The sequence below is a fragment of the Pleurodeles waltl genome, chromosome 3_1 (genome assembly GCF_031143425.1).
Source record: "Pleurodeles waltl isolate 20211129_DDA chromosome 3_1, aPleWal1.hap1.20221129, whole genome shotgun sequence".
In the NCBI taxonomy this organism is placed as follows: Eukaryota; Metazoa; Chordata; class Amphibia; order Caudata; family Salamandridae; genus Pleurodeles; species Pleurodeles waltl.
Genome location: NC_090440.1, coordinates 1,344,794,503 through 1,344,816,030, shown reverse-complemented (window position 1 = coordinate 1,344,816,030; position 21,528 = coordinate 1,344,794,503). Strand labels below are relative to the sequence as shown.

General features: G+C 47.8%; 1 protein-coding gene across 3 annotated transcripts in view; it reads left to right on the top strand.

Annotated features, from left to right (window-relative positions):
- The window catches only part of DDX6 (DEAD-box helicase 6), a 322,102-nt gene that overhangs the window by 256,524 nt on the left and 44,050 nt on the right, over positions 1-21,528 (top strand). The gene's annotated exons all lie outside the window — the stretch shown is intronic.

Below are 21,528 nucleotides of genomic sequence, written 5' to 3'. Positions count from 1 at the left end.
ACTAGCCTACCCCAATACAGCTAGGGTTCACAGCATGACAATATTGATTAAACAATTTCATTCCAATCCACACAAGTCAGAACAATCCAGAGTCTTTTGAACATGATAGCTGTAGGAAAGTCCCCTCTTTCTGGCATGGTTAGCCCCTGTTTTGCCCTATAGTGTTTTTAGACTCTTCACTGGGATCCTGCTAATCAGGACTAAAGGGATTGTGCTCTGATCCAAATTTGGTTGTTTTGGTACTGCATACACCCCACAATTTGCATACTGGTGTGCCCCCGTTAGTCTCTGGTAGATGATACTTGTGTACCCAGGGTATTGGTACACAAGGGGTCCCCCCATGGGCTGCAGCATATTATTTCACCCACAGAAGCCCATGCTGTAGGAAGTTGGCTCTGTGCATGCTATTTCTTACTTTGAAATAGTACATACAGAGTCCAAGGTTTCCCCTTAGAGGTAAGATAGTGGCAAAAAGAGAATTCTAATGCTCTATTTTGTGGTAGTGTCTTACCTCTAAGGGGAACCCATGGACTCTGTGCATGCTATTTCTTTGAAATAGCACATCCAGAGCCAACTTCCTACATTAGTGGATCAGCTGTGGGGTACAAGACTTTGCATTTGCCTGACTACTCAGCTAATACCTGATCACACGACTAAATTCCAAAAATTGTCATTAGAAACTGATTTTTTAAATTTGAGCTATTTTTCAAAATTTTTAAGTCCTGCTAGGGCCTCGTGTTAGTCCCTGTTAGCTTTTCTTTTAGAGTTTAAAAGTTTTGTAAAAGTTTGAATTAAGTTTTAGAGAATCTAAAACTATCAAAGTATTCCAACTTTTAGAAACATAATGTCTACTACAGAAGTTAGTGATGGAACTCAACAACACCCCTTACCTGCATCTTAGGATGTCAGAGTTAAGGTCTCTCTGTAAAATCAAAAAGATAAAAACTGGTTCAAATGCTACCAAAGTAAAGCTCTAGGGGCTTTTGGCAGAGTTTGCTAAAAACAACCCCTTTGATGATGGCCTCACAGAGGGGGACACCAGTGAGTTGGAGGAACTCCCACCTCCAACCCTAGATAGGGAGACCAGGGTTCCTCCAATCCGGACTCCAAATGTGATAGTCAGAGATGCTGCTTCTCTCACAGGAGAGTCCAGCAACTCTGGAAGCATTGAGGAAAGCCTCAATGAAGATGACCTCCTGCTAGCCAGGTTGGCCAAAAGATTGGCTTTGGAAAGACAGATCCTAGCCATAGAAAGGGAAAGACGAGATGTGCTTAGGTCCCATCCATGGTGGTCGTAACATAAATAGGGTCAGAGATTCTCCTGACATGTTGAAAATCCCTAAAGGGATTGTAACTAAATATGGAGATGGTGATGACATCACCAAATGGTTCACAGCTTTTGAGAGGGCTTGTGCAACCAGAAAAGTAAACAAATCTCACTGGGGTGCTCTCCTTTGGGAAATGTTCACTGGAAAGTGTAGGGATAGACTCCTCACACTCTCTGGAAAAGATGCAGAATCCTATGACCTCATGAAGGCTACCCTGATTGAGGGCTTTGGATTCTCAACTGAGTACAGGATTAGGTTCAGGGGGGGGCTCAAAAATCCTCGAGCCAGACCTGGGTTGATTTTTTTTTTTTTGACTATTTCTCCCCAAGAATTGGGAAAGAAGGTGGACCATTGGGTCAAGACTAGGGTGACCAAGACTTCCACAGGGGGTGTCCAAAAGTAAGGGGTCACAAAGACTCCCCAGGGGAAGAGTGAGACATCCAAGGGAAAAAGTAAAGAGTCTCCTACAGGGCCCCAAAAACCTGCTCCGGAGGGAGGGTCCAAAGCCTCTTCACAATCCAATTTTGGGTACAAGTTTAAAAACTTTGATACCAAAAAGGCCTGGTGTCGTAGCTGTAATCAGCAGGGACACCAAACTGGAGACAAGGCCTGTCCCAAGAAAGGTTCCACTTCAAACTCTACTCCAGTTAGCACTGGAATAGCCAGTCTCCAGGTGGGATCAACAGTGTGCCCAGAGCAAGTCAGGGTTCACACTGAAGCTACATTAGTCTCTGAGGGTGGGGTGGACTTAGCCACACTGGCTGCCTGGCCCTCTAATATGCAAAAATACAGGCAGCAACTCTTAATTAATGGGATTAGTGTAGAAGGCCTGAGGATACAGGTGCCAGTGTCACTGGTGACCGAGAAACTGGTTTCCCCTGGTCAATACCTTGCTGTACAAACTTATCCAGTCACCAACGCTGACAATCAGACTAACGTACATCACATGGCTATGGTAACTTTAGAGTGGGGAGGGGTCAATGGCCTGAAACAGGTGGCGGTCTCCTCAGATATCCCTGTAGACTGTTTGCTTGGAAATGACCTGGAGTCCTCAGCATGGGCTGAAGTAGAACTCACCCATGCAGTCACGCTGGGTATCCCTGAACTGGCGTGTCAAGACAAGGGCACAGTGCAAGGCTCAGGGTGAAAAAGTGGTGTTGGAGCCTGGAAAAAGGGCCCAACCCTCCAAGAGAAAAGGAAAGAAGACTGGGAACCAGCTTCAACACAACAAGAGAAAAAGAACCCCTCTTCTCAGGAAGTTCTGCCCTCTGAGGGAACTGAGCCCATGGAGTTAGAACCTTATCAGGTTGAGCTCCTAGGCCCAGGGGGGGACCCGCAAGGGAACATTTGTGTAAGGGGTAAGAAACGTGTCCCTTTCTTGAAGGCCTTAGGCAGCAAGCTGCTGAAGAGACAAAAGGAAAAATCACTGGAACACATAGTCTATTGGGAAGATGGACTCCTCTACACTGAGGCAAGAGATCCCAAACCTGGTGCCACTAGGAGAGTGTTAGTGCCTCGGGAGTTCAGTCTAACCTTAGCTCATGATATTCCACTTGCTGGGCATTTGGGACAGACCAAGAGTTGGGAAAGGTTAGTTAACCATTTCTATTGGCCCAACATGTCCCAGAAGGTCAAGGAGTTGTCTCCTGTGCAACCTGTCAAGCCAGTGGTAAGACAGGTGGACACCCAAAGGCCCCCCTCATTCCACTTCCAGTGGTGGGGGGTCCCCTTTGAAAGAGTGGGTGTGGACATATTGGGTCCACTTGAACCTCCCACAGCCTCTGGGAACCAATACATACTAGTAGTAGTGGATCATGCTACTAGATACCCTGAAGCAATTCCCCTTAGGTCCGCTACTGCCCCTGCAGTAGCCAAAGCACTCATTGGTATCTTTACCAGAGTGGGATTTCCTAAGGAGGTGGTGTCTGACAGGGGTACCAACTTCATGTCAGCATACCTGAAGCATATGTGGAATGAGTGTGGGGTGACTTACAAATTCACCACACCACACCATACCATCCACAAACCAATGGTCTGGTAGAAAGGTTTAACAAGACATTGAAAGGCATGATCATGGGGCTCCCTGAAAAGCTCAAAAGGAGATGGGATGTCCTCTTGCCATGTCTGCTTTTCGCCTACAGGGAGGTGCCTCAGAAGGGAGTAGGGTTTTCCCCCTTTGAACTTCTGTTTGGCTATCCTGTAAGGGGACCACTAGCTCTTGTAAAAGAAGGCTGGGAGAGACCTCTTCCCGAGCCTAAACAAGATATAGTGGACTAGGCCTACGTTCCAGGATGGCAGAGTACATGGAAAAGGCAAGTAAAAACCTTGAGGCCAGCCAACAACTCCAGAAGATGTGGTATGACCAAAAGGCTGCTATGGTGGAGTTTCAGCCAGGGATAAAGTCTGGGTTAGGGAGCCTGTGGCTCCCAGGGCACTTCAGGACAGATGGAGTGGCCCTTACCCAGTGCTAGAAAGAGTCAGGTCACCTACCTGGTAGACCTAGGCACTAGCAGAACCCCCAAAAGGGTGATCCATGTGAACCGCCTAAAACTTTCATGACAGGGCAGATGTGAATCTGTTGATGGTAACAGATGAGGACCAGGAAGCTGAGTGAACCTCTCCCTGATCTCCTCTCCACAGACCCTAAAGATGGCTCCGTAGATGGAGTGATCTATTCAGACACCCTCTCTGGCCAACAGCAATCTGACTGTAGGAAGGTCTTACAACAGTTTGCTGAGCTCTTTCCCTAACCCCTGGTCAGACACACCTGTGTACCCATGATGTGGAGACAGCATGCCTGTCAAAAACAAAATTTCATACTATTCCTTACTTTGAAATAGTGCATACAGAGCCAACTTCCTACATATGCACTTTAGCACTTGTTAATAGTGGTAAAGTGCCCAGAGTCCTAAAGCCAACAAAAACAGGTCAGAAAAAATAGGAGGAAGGAGGCAAAAAGACCGGGGATGACCCTGCAAAAGGGCCATTTCCAACACAGCACCTTGGTTATACAACAAGTGCCTTGCAGTGGTTGCAGTATACCTCAGAAGGCAACAAATACATGTCTTTATCTGGACAACTGGCTCATAAAAGCCAGCACCAGTCAAACCTTACAACAGTACACAGTGGACTTCCTACACAAACTAGGTTTCACAATCAATTATGAAAAATCTCATCTGCAACCAGCACAAATACAACCGTATCTAGGAGCAATTCTGACCACTCAATCAGCATTAGAATACCCGAACACACTGAATTCAAGCTTTCCACAATCTCATCTCAACTACAAGACTTACAGTGTGATTCATCATGAAACTCTTGGGAATGATGGCATCATGCATAGCAGTAGTACCCAATGCACGTCTAAACATGATACCGCTACAACAGGGTCTCTCGAAACAATGGTCTCGAGCACAGGGTCAACTTAACGGTCTAGTGTTGGACCGCCAAACTTTCCACTCTCTGCAATGGTGGAATCACACCAACTTATTAAAAAGGCATCCATTTCAGAACCCTGTGCCACAGACCATAATCACAACTGATGCATCAAAGATAGGTTGGGGAGCCCATCTCAACAACCTTACCATTCAAGGGTAATGGGACTGAATTCAACAAACGTATCATAAACCTTTTGGCATTGCATTCAGTGTTCCTGGCACTAGAAGCTTTCCAACCACAGATCACCCACCACAGTGTTAATAAGGACAGACAACATGACCACAATGTATTATCTGCAAAAACAGGGGGCGACACCTCAATTGTCCCTTCTAGCGCACACAATTTGGAAATCTGCAATTCACAATCTCATTCAGCTTCTAGAAGAGTATCTCTCAGGGATACACATCCAACTAGTGGACCTCTTAAGCAGGGCGCAGCTGCAAATACACAAATGGGAGATTCACCCCCAGGTGATTCCACAGTACTTCCAAGTATGGGGAACACAGACATAGGCCTCTTTGCCACAAGCAAAAACACAAAATGCCTAAACTTCGCATCCAGGTACCCACATCCTCAATCCAAGAGCAATGCTCTATGGATCAGTTGGTCAGGGATATTTGCTTACTTTTCCCCCTCTCCCACTAATTCCATTGCTGGTCAACAAGATCTGTCATCTCCCTCACTAGGATACTCTTCGCTCCCATCTGGGCACGTCTACACTGGTAGACAACACTGTTGGTTCTGCCTGTAGTACCACATCACAAGCTTTCAAACAGACCAGCCTATTAACTCTGAACTGAGGTCAAATCAGGCATCCCCATATGCTCAACCTGGTGATTTGGCTCCTGAGGTAATATAATTTGGATATCTACAGCTTCCATCTGAACATATAGCTACTGTAAAGGAAGCACACAAACCTACAACTAGACAGTGTTATGCAGCTAAATGGAAACGTTTTGTATTTTTTTAGGTTGACAGTAACATTAATCCACTTGAAGCATAATACAAGATATTGTCTATCTGCTTCATTACAAAAAGCAAATCTTGCATATTCTATTAAAGTTCATTTAACAGCAATAGCTGCTTATTTCCAAAACAATCAGCTTACTTCTGTTTCGGATTCCTGTTATAAAAGCTTTTATGGAAGGCCTTAAAAGAACTCCACCTAGAGCTCCACCAACTCCTGCCTGGAATCTTTATCGTACTTAAGACTCATGGGTCCACCATTTGAACCCATGTATTCTTGACCTCTCCAATTGCTGTCATGGAAGGTTGCTTTCCTAGTAGCAAATACTTTCTTAAGGGGAGTTAGTTAAATTCAGGCATTCACTTTAGAAAAACCTTTCTTCCAAATTCACAAAAATAACAGTACTTGGGGGTAAACCCAAATTTCCTACCTAAAGTAGTTGTACCATTTCACATCAGTCAGTGGAATTGCCAGTCTTCTTTCCACAGCCAGATTAAGTCGCTGAAAGAGCTCTTCACATCCTTGATGTTTAAAGAGCTCTCATGTATTATGTAGACAGAACAAAAGATTTCAGGAAATCTAAAAAACTTTGTTGCTTTTCAATAACCTCATAAGTGTGATCCTATTTCAAAACAAGGATTGGCTAGATGTATAGTAAAGTGTAGTCAAACATGCTGTCTTAAAGCTAAAAGGCAACTATTAGTAACTCAAAGCACATTCTACTAGAAAGAAAGGAGCTTCAATGGCATTCTTAGGAAATATACAATGGCAGATACATGTCAATCAATCAATAGTTTATTCGGTCCAAATTTAGGCCATTTTTAAAAGTAAACATACATAGAAATAAAAACCATAAACCAATGTATAGTAAAAGAAAGGATAAAAAAGGGGTCGTATAGCTAAAATATTTCCATAAATAGTTGTAAAAAGAAGAATACTCAGGGTGGTCTCCGGATCTTGCCCTGTACATAATGCTGGACACTAAAATAATACTAATCAATTATTAAAAAGATAAAAACTGTTCTAGAACCAATCTAATCGATTATTAAAAAGATAAACTGTTCTAAGACCAATCACTATATAAAATCAGACATTAAAACTCCAGAAAATAGCACAGATTAAAAAAAAAAGAAAGTTAAGAGGTCGGGCCATAAGGAATGGTACCCATGATTGGTCAGTTCTATTAAATAGATTGGTCAGAATAGGATATAACTTAGCATTTATAAAATTATATAGTTGTGGTAACCCACTAAACAGCATACTCGGGGATACAATCTAATATCCATGATAGGTCTCGGTTTTCGTTAGAGTCCCAGACTAATATGATCGAATGCTGGTTTACTGGCTGCTAGACCGCTCTTCAACTGATGGATTGGGATCTGAAATAATCCTGCTGCGAATTTTCCATGCTGCTGCCAAATATTTGGAAACAGAGCACACTGTCAGTATGGCAGATACATGTAAAGCACCTACATGGTCTACACCACACATTTATTAAACACTGTGGATGTATTATCTCGTCAGCAGGCAAATGTCAGACAAGCAGTACTTAAAACACTATTTCAAACTACTCCAACAAGCTAGCCACCACTTATTTTGGGAGGGGGCTGCTTTTCTGTCTGTGAAGCATGTGTATCTGCAGCTACACATGCCACCGAATGAAAAATGTTACCTAGTAGACATCTGTTCGTGGCATGTAGTGCTGCAGATTCACATACGCCCTACCCTCCTCCCTGGCAGTGGTACTTTATCTAAACAGGTATGTACATTGCATGGACATCTTCTCATTGTTAGGACCTTAGAGGAGGATCAAACAAAATACTAAAACAGTGGAATGCCAAATTAAGTCCCCTCACCCCCACCCAAGGATATGGAGTTTAGAGGGGAGCTGGAAGAACTAGGACTGTAAGAGGTGAGTACCTAGGTAACCACCAGCGACCAGGAGAGTAGAGGTAAGTACCTTGTCTTCCCAAGGACTAACAAGAGGACTTAAAAATTGGATTGTGCAAGAACAGGACCAGTCTAGAAGAAACCAAAGGCGGATTCCAGAAGAAGAGGACCTGCAAAAGAAGGGGACAGTCCAGTCCACAATGAAGTGCTCAATCAGTGCAGGAGCTACTACCCACGCTTCTGTGGTTGAAGATCCTGGTCAACTGGGAAAGGAGACCAGCTGTGCAGCCCAGGAGCTGAAGAGTAGTCGTTGGAGTGGTGCAATGGTGTCCCATATTAGTCATCAGGTTGCAGATATTGATTTAGGAGAACCACCAACATGCGTTGGAAAATACAAGGCGCAAAAGTGTTGCAAGGCTGAAGGGGACAAGCAAGGTCCAGGGGACTCTCCCCTTGGAGGGGAGTCAGGGCTGACCCCCAGCAGTCGGGAGAACCAACAGAAGCAGTCACAGCCCCCCAGGCAACCCAGCAGCATGCACAGCACACCTGGAGAGGAGTCCCACATTGCTCGAACAGCAGAGGAGACTCTGCTTGGCAGGTTGAATGGATGGGTGTAAGGAAATGCCTCCTTGGCATGGTTGCCCCCTGACTTTTTGCCTTTGCTGATGCTATGTTTACAATTGAAAGTGTGCTGAGGCCTGCTAACCAGGCCCCAGCACCAGTGTTCTTTCCCTAACCTGTACTTTTGTATCCACAATTGGCAGACCCTGGCATCCAGATAAGTCCCTTGTAACTGGTACTTCTAGTACCAAGGGCCCTGATGCCAAGGAAGGTCTCTAAGGGCTGCAGCATGTCTTATGCCACCCTGGAGACCTCTCACTCAGCACAGACACACTGCTTGCCAGCTTGTGTGTGCTAGTGAGGACAAAACGAGTAAGTCGACATGGCACTCCCCTCAGGGTGCCATGCCAGCCTCTCACTGCCTATGCAGTATAGGTAAGACACCCCTCTAGCAGGCCTTACAGCCCTAAGGCAGGGTGCACTATACCATAGGTGAGGGTACCAGTGCATGAGCATGGTACCCCTACAGTGTCTAAACAAAACCTTAGACATTGTAAGTGCAGGGTAGCCATAAGAGTATATGGTCTGGGAGTCTGACAAACACGAACTCCACAGCACCATAATGGCTACACTGAAAACTGGGAAGTTTGGTATCAAACTTCTCAGCACAATAAATGCACACTGATGCCAGTGTACATTTTATTGTAAAATACACCACAGAGGGCACCTTAGAGGTGCCCCCTGAAACTTAACCGACTGTCTGTGTAGGCTGACTAGTTCCAGCAGCCTGCCACACCAGAGACATGTTGCTGGCCCCATGGGGAGAGTGCCTTTGTCACTCTGAGGCCAGTAACAAAGCCTGCACTGGGTGGAGATGCTAACACCTCCCCCAGGCAGGAGCTGTGACACCTGGCGGTGAGCCTCAAAGGCTCACCCCTTTGTCACAGCCCAGCAGGGCACTCCAGCTTAGTGGAGTTGCCCGCCCCCTCCGACCACGGCCCCCACTTTTGGCGGCAAGGCTGGAGGGAACAAAGAGAGCAACAAGGAGGAGTCACTGGCCAGTCAGGACAGCCCCTAAGGTGTCCTGAGCTGAAGTGACTAACTTGTAGAAATCCTCCATCTTGCAGATGGAGGATTCCCCCAATAGGGTTAGGATTGTGACCCCCTCCCCTTGGGAGGAGGCACAAAGAGGGTGTACCCACCCTCGGGGCTAGTAGCCATTGGCTACTAACCCCCCAGACCTAAACACGCCCTTAAATTTAGTATTTAAGGGCTACCCTGAACCCTAGAAAATTAGATTCCTGCAACTACAAGAAGGACTGCCTAGCTGAAAACCCCTGCAGAGGAAGACCAGAAGACGACTACTGCCTTGGCTCCAGAAACTCACCGGCCTGTCTCCTGCCTTCCAAAGATCCTGCTCCAGCGACGCCTTCCAAAGGGACCAGCGACCTCGACATCCTCTGAGGACTGCCCCTGCTTCGAAAAGACAAGAAACTCCCGAGGACAGCGGACCTGCTCCAAGAAAAGCTGCAACTTTGTTTCCAGCAGCTTTAAAGAACCCTGCAAGCTCCCCGCAAAAGGCGTGAGACTTGCAACACTGCACCCGGCGACCCCGACTCGGCTGGTGGCGATCCAACACCTCAGGAGGGACCCCAGGACTACTCTGACACTGAGTACCAAAACCTGTCCCCCCTGAGCCCCCACAGCGCCGCCTGCAGAGGGAATCCCGAGGCTTCCCCTGACCGCGACTCTTTGAATCCAAAGTCCCGACACCTGGGAGAGACCCTGCACCCGCAGCCCCCAGGACCTGAAGGACCGGACTTTCACTGGAGGAGTGACCCCCAGGAGTCCCTCTCCCTTGACCAAGTGGAGGTTTCCCCGAGGAACCCCCCCCTTGCCTGCCTGCAGCGCTGAAGAGATCCCTAGATCTCCCATTGACTTCCATTACAAACCCGACGCTTGTTTCTACACTGCACCCGGCCGCCCCCGCGCTGCTGAGGGTGAAATTTCTGTGTGGGCTTGTGTCCCCCCCCGGTGCCCTACAAAACCCCCCTGGTCTGCCCTCCGAAGACGCGGGTATTTACCTGCAAGCAGACCGGAACCGGGGCACCCCCTTCTCTCCATTCTAGCCTATGTGTTTTGGGCACCACTTTGAACTCTGCACCTGACCGGCCCTGAGCTGCTGGTGTGGTGACTTTGGGGTTGCTCTGAACCCCCAACGGTGGGCTACCTTGGACCAAGAACTAAGCCCTGTAAGTGTCTTACTTACCTGGTTAACCTAACAAATACTTACCTCCCCTAGGAACTGTGAAAATTGCACTAAGTGTCCACTTTTAAAACAGCTATTTGTGAATAACTTGAAAAGTATACATGCAATTTTGATGATTTGAAGTTCCTAAAGTACTTACCTGCAATACCTTTCGAATGAGATATTACATGTAGAATTTGAACCTGTGGTTCTTAAAATAAACTAAGAAAAGATATTTTTCTATATAAAAACCTATTGGCTGGATTTGTCTCTGAGTGTGTGTACCTCATTTATTGTCTGTGTATGTACAACAAATGCTTAACACTACTCCTTGGATAAGCCTACTGCTCGACCACACTACCACAAAATAGAGCATTAGTGTAGGAAGTTGGCTCTGTATGTGCTATTTCAAAGTAAGGAACAGCATGCACAGAGTCCAAGGGTTCCCCTTAGAGGTAAAATAGTGGTAAAAATAGATAATACTAATGCTCTATTTTGTGGTAGTGTGGTCGAGCAGTAGGCTTATCCAAGGAGTAGTGTTAAGCATTTGTTGTACATACACATAGACAATAAATGAGGTACACACACTCAGAGACAAATCCAGCCAATAGGTTTTTATATAGAAAAATATATTTTCTTAGTTTATTTTAAGAACCACAGGTTCAAATTCTACAGGTAATATCTCATTCGAAAGGTATTGCAGGTAAGTACTTTAGGAACTTCAAATCATCAAAATTGCATGTATACTTTTCAAGTTATTCACAAATAGCTGTTTTAAAAGTGGACACTTAGTGCAATTTTCACAGTTCCTAGGGGAGGTAAGTATTTGTTAGGTTAACCAGGTGTAGGAAGTTGGCTCTGTATGTGCTATTTCAAAGTAAGGAATAGCATGCACAGAGTCCAAGGGTTCCCCTTAGAGGTAAAATAGTGGTAAAAAATAGATAATACTAATGCTCTATTTTTGTGGTAGTGTGGTCGAGCAGTAGGCTTATCCAAGGAGTAGTGTTAAGCATTTGTTGTACATACACAAGACAATAAATGAGGTACACACACTCAGAGACAAATCCAGCCAATAGGTTTTTATATAGAAAAATATCTTTTCTTAGTTTATTTTAAGAACCACAGGTTCAAATTCTACATGTAATATCTCATTCGAAAGGTATTGCAGGTAAGTACTTTAGGAACTTCAAATCATCAAAATTGCATGTATACTTTTCAAGTTATTGACAAATAGCTGTTTTAAAAGTGGACACTTAGTGCAATTTTCACAGTTCCTAGGGGAGGTAAGTATTTGCTAGATTAACCAGGTAAGTAAGACACTTACAGGGCTCAGTTCTTGGTCCAAGGTAGCCCACCGTTGGGGGTTCAGAGCAACCCCAAAGTCACCACACCAGCAGCTCAGGGCCGGTCAGGTGCAGAGTCCAAAGTGGTGCCCAAAACACATAGGCTAGAATGGAGAGAAGGGGGTGCCCCGGTTCCGGTCTGCTTGCAGGTAAGTACCCGCGTCTTCGGAGGGCAGACCAGGGGGGTTTTGTAGGGCACCGGGGGGGACACAAGTCCACACAGAAATTTCACCCTCAGCGGCGCGGGGGCGGCCGGGTGCAGTGTAGAAACAAGCGTCGGGTTCGCAATGTTAGTCTATGAGAGATCTCGGGATCTCTTCAGCGCTGCAGGCAGGCAAGGGGGGGATTCCTCGGGGAAACCTCCACTTGGGCAAGGGAGAGGGACTCCTGGGGGTCACTTCTCCAGTGAAAGTCCGGTCCTTCAGGTCCTGGGGGCTGCGGGTGCAGGGTCTCTCCCAGGTGTCGGGACTTTAGGTTCAAAAGAGTCGCGGTCAGGGGAAGCCTCGGGATTCCCTCTGCAGGCGGCGCTGTGGGGGCTCAGGGGGGACAGGTTTTGGTACTCACAGTATCAGAGTAGTCCTGGGGTCCCTCCTGAGGTGTTGGATCGCCACCAGTCGAGTCGGGGTCGCCGGGTGCAGTGTTGCAAGTCTCACGCTTCTTGCGGGGAGCTTGCAGGGATCTTTAAAGTTGCTGGAAACAAAGTTGCAGCTTTTCTTGGAGCAGGTCCGCTGTCCTCGGGAGTTTCTTGTCTTTTCGAAGCAGGGGCAGTCCTCAGAGGATGTCGAGGTCGCTGGTCCCTTCGGAAGGCGTCGCTGGAGCAGGATCTTTGGAAGGCAGGAGACAGGCCGGTGAGTTTCTGGAGCCAAGGCAGTTGTCGTCTTCTGGTCTTCCGCTGCAGGGGTTTTCAGCTGGGCAGTCCTTCTTCTTGTTGCAGGAATCTGATTTTCTAGGGTTCAGGGTAGCCCTTAAATACTAAATTTAAGGGCGTGTTTAGGTCTGGGGGGTTAGTAGCCAATGGCTACTAGCCCTGAGGGTGGGTACACCCTCTTTGTGCCTCCTCCCAAGGGGAGGGGGTCACAATCCTAACCCTATTGGGGGAATCCTCCATCTGCAAGATGGAGGATTTCTAAAAGTTAGAGTCACTTCAGCTCAGGACACCTTAGGGGCTGTCCTGACTGGCCAGTGACTCCTCCTTGTTTTTCTCATTATTTTCTCCGGCCTTGCCGCCAAAAGTGGGGCCTGGCCGGAGGGGCCGGGCAACTCCACTAGCTGGAGTGTCCTGCTGGGTTGGCACAAAGGAGGTGAGCCTTTGAGGCTCACCGCCAGGTGTGACAACTCCTGCCTGGAGGAGGTGTTAGCATCTCCACCCAGTGCAGGCTTTGTTACTGGCCTCAGAGTGACAAAGGCACTCTCCCCATGGGGCCAGCAACATGTCTCGGTTTGTGGCAGGCTGCTAAAACTAGTCAGCCTACACAGATAGTCGGTTAAGTTTCAGGGGGCACCTCTAAGGTGCCCTCTGTGGTGTATTTTACAATAAAATGTACACTGGCATCAGTGTGCATTTATTGGGCTGAGAAGTTTGATACCAAACTTCCCAGTTTTCAGTGTAGCCATTATGGTGCTGTGGAGTTCGTGTAAAACAGACTCCCAGACCATATACTCTTATGGCTACCCTGCACTTACAATGTCTAAGGTTTTGTTTAGACACTGTAGGGGTACCATGCTCATGCACTGGTACCCTCACCTATGGTATAGTGCACCCTGCCTTAGGGCTGTAAGGCCTGCTAGAGGGGTGTCTTACCTATACTGCATAGGCAGTGAGAGGCTGGCATGGCACCCTGAGGGGAGTGCCATGTCGACTTACTCGTTTTGTCCTCACTAGCACACACAAGCTGGCAAGCAGTGTGTCTGTGCTGAGTGAGAGGTCTCCAGGGTGGCATAAGACATGCTGCAGCCCTTAGAGACCTTCCTTGGCATCAGGGCCCTTGGTACTAGAAGTACCAGTTACAAGGGACTTATCTGGATGCCAGGGTCTGCCAATTGTGGATACAAAAGTACAGGTTAGGGAAAGAACACTGGTGCTGGGGCCTGGTTAGCAGGCCTCAGCACACTTTCAATTGTAACCATAGCATCAGCAAAGGCAAAAAGTCAGGGGGCAACCATGCCAAGGAGGCATTTCCTTACACAACCCCCCCCCAAACGAAAGAGGATGAGACTAACCTTTCCCAAGAGAGTCTTCATTTTCTAAGTGGAAGAACCTGGAAAGGCCATCTGCATTGGCATGGGCAGTCCCAGGTCTGTGTTCCACTATAAAGTCCATTCCCTGTAGGGAGATGGACCACCTCAACAGTTTAGGATTTTCACCTTTCATTTGCATCAGCCATTTGAGAGGTCTGTGGTCAGTTTGAACTAGGAAGTGAGTCCCAAAGAGGTATGGTCTCAGCTTCTTCAGGGACCAAACCACAGCAAAGGCCTCCCTCTCAATGGCACTCCAACGCTGCTCCCTGGGGAGTAACCTCCTGCTAATGAAAGCAACAGGCTGGTCAAGGCCATCATCATTTGTTTGGGACAAAACTGCCCCTATCCCATGTTCAGAGGCATCAGTCTGCACAATGAACTGCTTAGAATAATCTGGAGCTTTGAGAACTGGTGCTGAGCACATTGCTTGTTTCAGGGTGTCAAAGGCCTGTTGGCAGTCCACAGTCCAGTTTACTTTCTTGGGCATTTTCTTGGAGGTGAGTTCAGTGAGGGCTGTCACAATGGATCCATATCCCTTCACAAACCTCCTGTAATACCCAGTCAAGCCAAGGAATGCCCTGACTTGAGTCTGGGTTTTTGGAGCTACCCAGTCCAGAATAGTCTGGATCTTGGGTTGGAGTGGCTGAACTTGGCCTCCACCTACAAGGTGTCCCAAGTAAACCACAGTTCCCTGCCCTATCTGGCATTTGGATGCCTTGATAGAGAGGCCTGCAGATTGCAGAGCCTTCAAAACCTTCCTCAGGTGGACCAGGTGATCCTGCCAGGTGGAGCTAAAGACAGCAATATCATCAAGATAAGCTGTGCTAAAGGACTCCAAGCCAGCAAGGACTTGATTCACCAACCTTTGGAAGGTGGCAGGGGCATTCTTTAAACCAAAGGGCATAACAGTAAACTGATAATGCCCATCAGGTGTGGAGAATGCTGTCTTTTCTTTTGCTCCAGGTGCCATTTTTATTTGCCAGTACCCTGCTGTCAAGTCAAAGGTACTTAGAAATTTGGCAGCACCTAATTTATCAATGAGCTCATCAGCTCTTGGAATTGGATGGGCATCTGTCTTGGTGACAGAATTGAGCCCTCTGTAGTCCACACAAAACCTCATCTCTTTCTTTCCATCTGTGGTGTGAGGTTTGGGGACTAAGACCACTGGGCTAGCCCAGGGGCTGTCAGAGCGCTCAATTACTCCCAATTCCAGCATCTTGTGGACTTCCACCTTGATGCTTTCCTTAACATGGTCAGACTGTCTGAAGATTTTGTTCTTGACAGGCATGCTGTCTCCTGTGTCCACATCATGGGTACACAGGTGTGTCTGACCAGGGGTTAGGGAGAAAAGCTCAGGAAACTGTTGTAGGACTCTCCTACAATCAGCCTGCTGTTGGCCAGAGAGGGTGTCTGAGTAGATCACTCCATCTACTGTGCCATCTTTTGGGTCTGATGACAGAAGATCAGGGAGAGGTTCACTCTCTGCCTCCTGATCCTCATCTGTTACCATTAACAGATTCACATCAGCCCTGTCATGGAAGAGCTTAAGGCGGTTCACATGGATCACCCTCTTGGGGCTCCTGCTTGTGCCCAGGTCCACCAGGTAGGTGACCTGACTCTTCCTCTCTAGCACTGGGTAAGGGCCACTCCATTTGTCCTGGAGTGCCCTGGGAGCCACAGGCTCCAGAACCCAGACTTTCTGCCCTGGTTGGAACTCAACCAGTGCAGCCTTTTGGTCATACCAAAACTTCTGGAGTTGTTGGCTGGCCTCAAGGTTTTTGGTTGCCTTTTCCATGTACTCTGCCATTCTAGAGCGAAGGCCAAGTACATAGTCCACTATGTCCTGTTTAGGCTCATGGAGAGGTCTCTCCCAGCCTTCTTTAACAAGGGCAAGTGGTCCCCTTACAGGATGACCAAACAGAAGTTCAAAGGGTGAGAATCCTACTCCCTTCTGTGGTACCTCCCTGTAAGCGAAAAGCAGACATGGCAGGAGGACATCCCATCTCCTTTTGAGTTTTTCTGGGAGCCCCATGATCATGCCTTTTAATGTCTTGTTGAATCTCTCAACTAAGCCATTAGTTTGTGGATGGTAGGGTGTAGTGAATTTATAAGTCACTCCACACTCATTCCACATGTGCTTTAGGTATGCTGACATGAAGTTGGTACCTCTGTCAGACACCACCTCCTTAGGGAAACCCACTCTGGTAAAGATACCAATGAGGGCCTTGGCTACTGCAGGGGCAGTAGTCGACCTAAGGGGGATAGCTTCAGGATACCTGGTAGCATGATCCACTACTACCAGGATATACATATTTCCTGAGGCTGTGGGAGGTTCTAGTGGACCAACTATGTCCACACCCACTCTTTCAAAGGGCACCCCCACCACTGGAAGTGGAATGAGGGGGGCCTTTGGATGCCCACCTGTCTTACCACTGGCTTGACAGGTGGGGCAGGAGAGGCAAAACTCCTTAACCATGTTGGACATATTGGGCCAGTAGAAGTGGTTGACTAACCTCTCCCACGTCTTGGTTTGTCCCAAATGTCCAGCAAGGGGAATGTCATGGGCCAATGTTAGGATGAACTCTCTGAACAGCTGAGGCACTACCACTCTCCTAGTGGCACCAGGTTTGGGGTCTCTGGCCTCAGTGTACAGGAGCCCATCTTCCCAATAGACCCTATGTGTTCCATTTTTCTTGCCTTTGGACTCTTCAGCAGCTTGCTGCCTAAGGCCTTCAAGAGAGGGACAGGTTTCTTGTCCCTTACACAGCTCCTCCCTTGAGGGTCCCCCTGGGCCCAAGAGCTCAACCTGATAAGGTTCAAGCTCCAAAGGCTCAGTTCCCTCAGAGGGCAGAACTTCTTCATGAGAAGAGAGGTTCCCTTTCTTTTGCTGTGTTGCAGTTGGTTTCCCAACTGACTTTCCTTTTCTCTTGGTAGGCTGGGCCATTCTTCCAGACTCCAGCTCTACTTGTTCACCCTGTGCCTTGCACTGTGCTCTGGTTTTCACACACACCAGTTCAGGGATACCCAGCATTGCTGCATGGGTTTTTAGTTCTACCTCAGCCCATGCTGAGGACTCCAGGTCATTTCCAAGCAGACAGTCCACTGGGATATTTGAGGAGACCACCACCTGTTTCAGGCCATTGACCCCTCCCCATTCTAAAGTAACCATTGCCATGGGATGTACTTTTCTCTGATTGTCAGCGTTGGTGACTGTGTAAGTTTTTCCAGTCAGGTATTGGCCAGGGGAAACCAGTTTCTCTGTCACCATGGTGACACTGGCACCTGTATCCCTCAGGCCCTCTATTCTAGTCCCATTAATTAAGAGTTGCTGTCTGTATTTTTGCATGTTAGGCGGCCAGACAGCTAGTGTGGCTAAATCCACCCCACCCTCAGAAACTAGAGTAGCTTCAGTGTGGACCCTGATTTGCTCTGGGCACACTGTTGATCCCACTTGGAGACTAGCCATACCAGTGTTACCTGGATGGGAGTTTGGAGTGGAACCTTTCTTGGGACAGGCCTTGTCTCCAGTTTGGTGTCCATGCTGTTTACAGCTATGACACCAGGCCTTTTTGGGATCAAAGTTTTTACCCTTGTACCCATTGTTTTGTGAAGAGGCTCTGGGCCCACCCTCCTGTGCAGGTTTTTGGGGGCCTGTAGAAGACTCTTTACTATTTTTAGTTTTGGTTGTCTCATCACCCTTCTGCTGGGGAGTCTTTGTGACCCCTTTCTTTTGGTCACCCCCTGTTGAAGTCTTGGACACCCTTGTCTTGACCCAATGGTCCGCCTTCTTTCCCAATTCTTGGGGAGAAATTGGTCCTAGGTCTACCAGATGCTGATGCAGTTTATCATTGAAACAATTACTTAACAGGTGTTCTTTCACAAATAAATTGTACAGCCCATCATAATTACTTACACCACTGCCTTGAATCCAACCATCTAGTGTTTTCACTGAGTAGTCAACAAAGTCAACCCAGGTCTGGCTCGAGGATTTTTGAGCCCCCCTGAACCTAATCCTGTACTCCTCAGTGGAGAATCCAAAGCCCTCAATCAGGGTACCCTTCATGAGGTCATAAGATTCTGCATCTTGTCCAGAGAGTGTGAGGAGTCTATCCCTACACTTTCCTGTGAACATTTCCCAAAGGAGAGCACCCCAGTGAGATCTGTTCACTTTTCTGGTTACACAAGCCCTCTCAAAAGCTGTGAACCATTTGGTGATGTCATCACCATCTTCATATTTAGTTACAATCCCTTTAGGGATTTTCAACATGTCAGGAGAATCTCTGACCCTATTTATGTTGCTGCCACCATTGATGGGTCCTAGGCCCATCTCTTGTCTTTCCCTCTCTATGGCTAGGATCTGTCTTTCCAAAGCCAATCTTTTGGCCATCCTGGCTAACTGGATGTCCTCTTCACTGGAGTTATCCTCAGTGATTTCAGAGTTGTTGGTCCCTCCTGTGAGGGAACCAGCATCTCTGACTATTATTTGTGGAGTCAGGGCTTGAGAAGCCCTGCTCTCCCTAAGTAGGACTGGAGGGGGGGAATTTCCCTCCAAGTCACTATCTTCATCCTCTGAGTTGCCATCCTCAGAGGGGTTGGCCTTTTCAAACTCTGCCAACAGCTCCTGGAGCTGTACTTTGGTAGGTTTGGGGCCCATTGCTATTTTCTTTAGTTTACAGAGTGACCTTAGCTCTCTCATCTGTAGATGGAGGTAAGGTGTGGTGTCGAGTTCCACCACATTCACATCTGTGCTAGACATTATGCTTCTAAAAGTTGGAATACTTTTTAAGAAACTAAAACTGGTTCTAGAATCTAATTCAAACTTTTACAAACTTTTAAACTCTAAAAGAAATGCTAAACAGGATCTAACACCAGGCCCTAGCAGGTCTTTTAAGAATTTAGAAAACTTTTCAAATTGCAAAAATCAATTTCTAATGACAATTTTGGAATTTGTCGTGTGATCAGGTATTGGCTGAGTAGTCCAGCAAATGCAAAGTCTTGTACCCCACCGCTGATCCACCAATGTAGGAAGTTGGCTCTGTATGTGCTATTTCAAAGTAAGGAATAGCATGCACAGAGTCCAAGGGTTCCCCTTAGAGGTAAAATAGTGGTAAAAAATAGATAATACTAATGCTCTATTTTTGTGGTAGTGTGGTCGAGCAGTAGGCTTATCCAAGGAGTAGTGTTAAGCATTTGTTGTACATACACAAGACAATAAATGAGGTACACACACTCAGAGACAAATCCAGCCAATAGGTTTTTATATAGAAAAATATCTTTTCTTAGTTTATTTTAAGAACCACAGGTTCAAATTCTACATGTAATATCTCATTCGAAAGGTATTGCAGGTAAGTACTTTAGGAACTTCAAATCATCAAAATTGCATGTATACTTTTCAAGTTATTGACAAATAGCTGTTTTAAAAGTGGACACTTAGTGCAATTTTCACAGTTCCTAGGGGAGGTAAGTATTTGCTAGATTAACCAGGTAAGTAAGACACTTACAGGGCTCAGTTCTTGGTCCAAGGTAGCCCACCGTTGGGGGTTCAGAGCAACCCCAAAGTCACCACACCAGCAGCTCAGGGCCGGTCAGGTGCAGAGTCCAAAGTGGTGCCCAAAACACATAGGCTAGAATGGAGAGAAGGGGGTGCCCCGGTTCCGGTCTGCTTGCAGGTAAGTACCCGCGTCTTCGGAGGGCAGACCAGGGGGGTTTTGTAGGGCACCGGGGGGGACACAAGTCCACACAGAAATTTCACCCTCAGCGGCGCGGGGGCGGCCGGGTGCAGTGTAGAAACAAGCGTCGGGTTCGCAATGTTAGTCTATGAGAGATCTCGGGATCTCTTCAGCGCTGCAGGCAGGCAAGGGGGGGATTCCTCGGGGAAACCTCCACTTGGGCAAGGGAGAGGGACTCCTGGGGGTCACTTCTCCAGTGAAAGTCCGGTCCTTCAGGTCCTGGGGGCTGCGGGTGCAGGGTCTCTCCCAGGTGTCGGGACTTTAGGTTCAAAAGAGTCGCGGTCAGGGGAAGCCTCGGGATTCCCTCTGCAGGCGGCGCTGTGGGGGCTCAGGGGGGACAGGTTTTGGTACTCACAGTATCAGAGTAGTCCTGGGGTCCCTCCTGAGGTGTTGGATCGCCACCAGTCGAGTCGGGGTCGCCGGGTGCAGTGTTGCAAGTCTCACGCTTCTTGCGGGGAGCTTGCAGGGATCTTTAAAGTTGCTGGAAACAAAGTTGCAGCTTTTCTTGGAGCAGGTCCGCTGTCCTCGGGAGTTTCTTGTCTTTTCGAAGCAGGGGCAGTCCTCAGAGGATGTCGAGGTCGCTGGTCCCTTCGGAAGGCGTCGCTGGAGCAGGATCTTTGGAAGGCAGGAGACAGGCCGGTGAGTTTCTGGAGCCAAGGCAGTTGTCGTCTTCTGGTCTTCCGCTGCAGGGGTTTTCAGCTGGGCAGTCCTTCTTCTTGTTGCAGGAATCTGATTTTCTAGGGTTCAGGGTAGCCCTTAAATACTAAATTTAAGGGCGTGTTTAGGTCTGGGGGGTTAGTAGCCAATGGCTACTAGCCCTGAGGGTGGGTACACCCTCTTTGTGCCTCCTCCCAAGGGGAGGGGGTCACAATCCTAACCCTATTGGGGGAATCCTCCATCTGCAAGATGGAGGATTTCTAAAAGTTAGAGTCACTTCAGCTCAGGACACCTTAGGGGCTGTCCTGACTGGCCAGTGACTCCTCCTTGTTTTTCTCATTATTTTCTCCGGCCTTGCCGCCAAAAGTGGGGCCTGGCCGGAGGGGCCGGGCAACTCCACTAGCTGGAGTGTCCTGCTGGGTTGGCACAAAGGAGGTGAGCCTTTGAGGCTCACCGCCAGGTGTGACAACTCCTGCCTGGAGGAGGTGTTAGCATCTCCACCCAGTGCAGGCTTTGTTACTGGCCTCAGAGTGACAAAGGCACTCTCCCCATGGGGCCAGCAACATGTCTCGGTTTGTGGCAGGCTGCTAAAACTAGTCAGCCTACACAGATAGTCGGTTAAGTTTCAGGGGGCACCTCTAAGGTGCCCTCTGTGGTGTATTTTACAATAAAATGTACACTGGCATCAGTGTGCATTTATTGGGCTGAGAAGTTTGATACCAAACTTCCCAGTTTTCAGTGTAGCCATTATGGTGCTGTGGAGTTCGTGTAAAACAGACTCCCAGACCATATACTCTTATGGCTACCCTGCACTTACAATGTCTAAGGTTTTGTTTAGACACTGTAGGGGTACCATGCTCATGCACTGGTACCCTCACCTATGGTATAGTGCACCCTGCCTTAGGGCTGTAAGGCCTGCTAGAGGGGTGTCTTACCTATACTGCATAGGCAGTGAGAGGCTGGCATGGCACCCTGAGGGGAGTGCCATGTCGACTTACTCGTTTTGTCCTCACTAGCACACACAAGCTGGCAAGCAGTGTGTCTGTGCTGAGTGAGAGGTCTCCAGGGTGGCATAAGACATGCTGCAGCCCTTAGAGACCTTCCTTGGCATCAGGGCCCTTGGTACTAG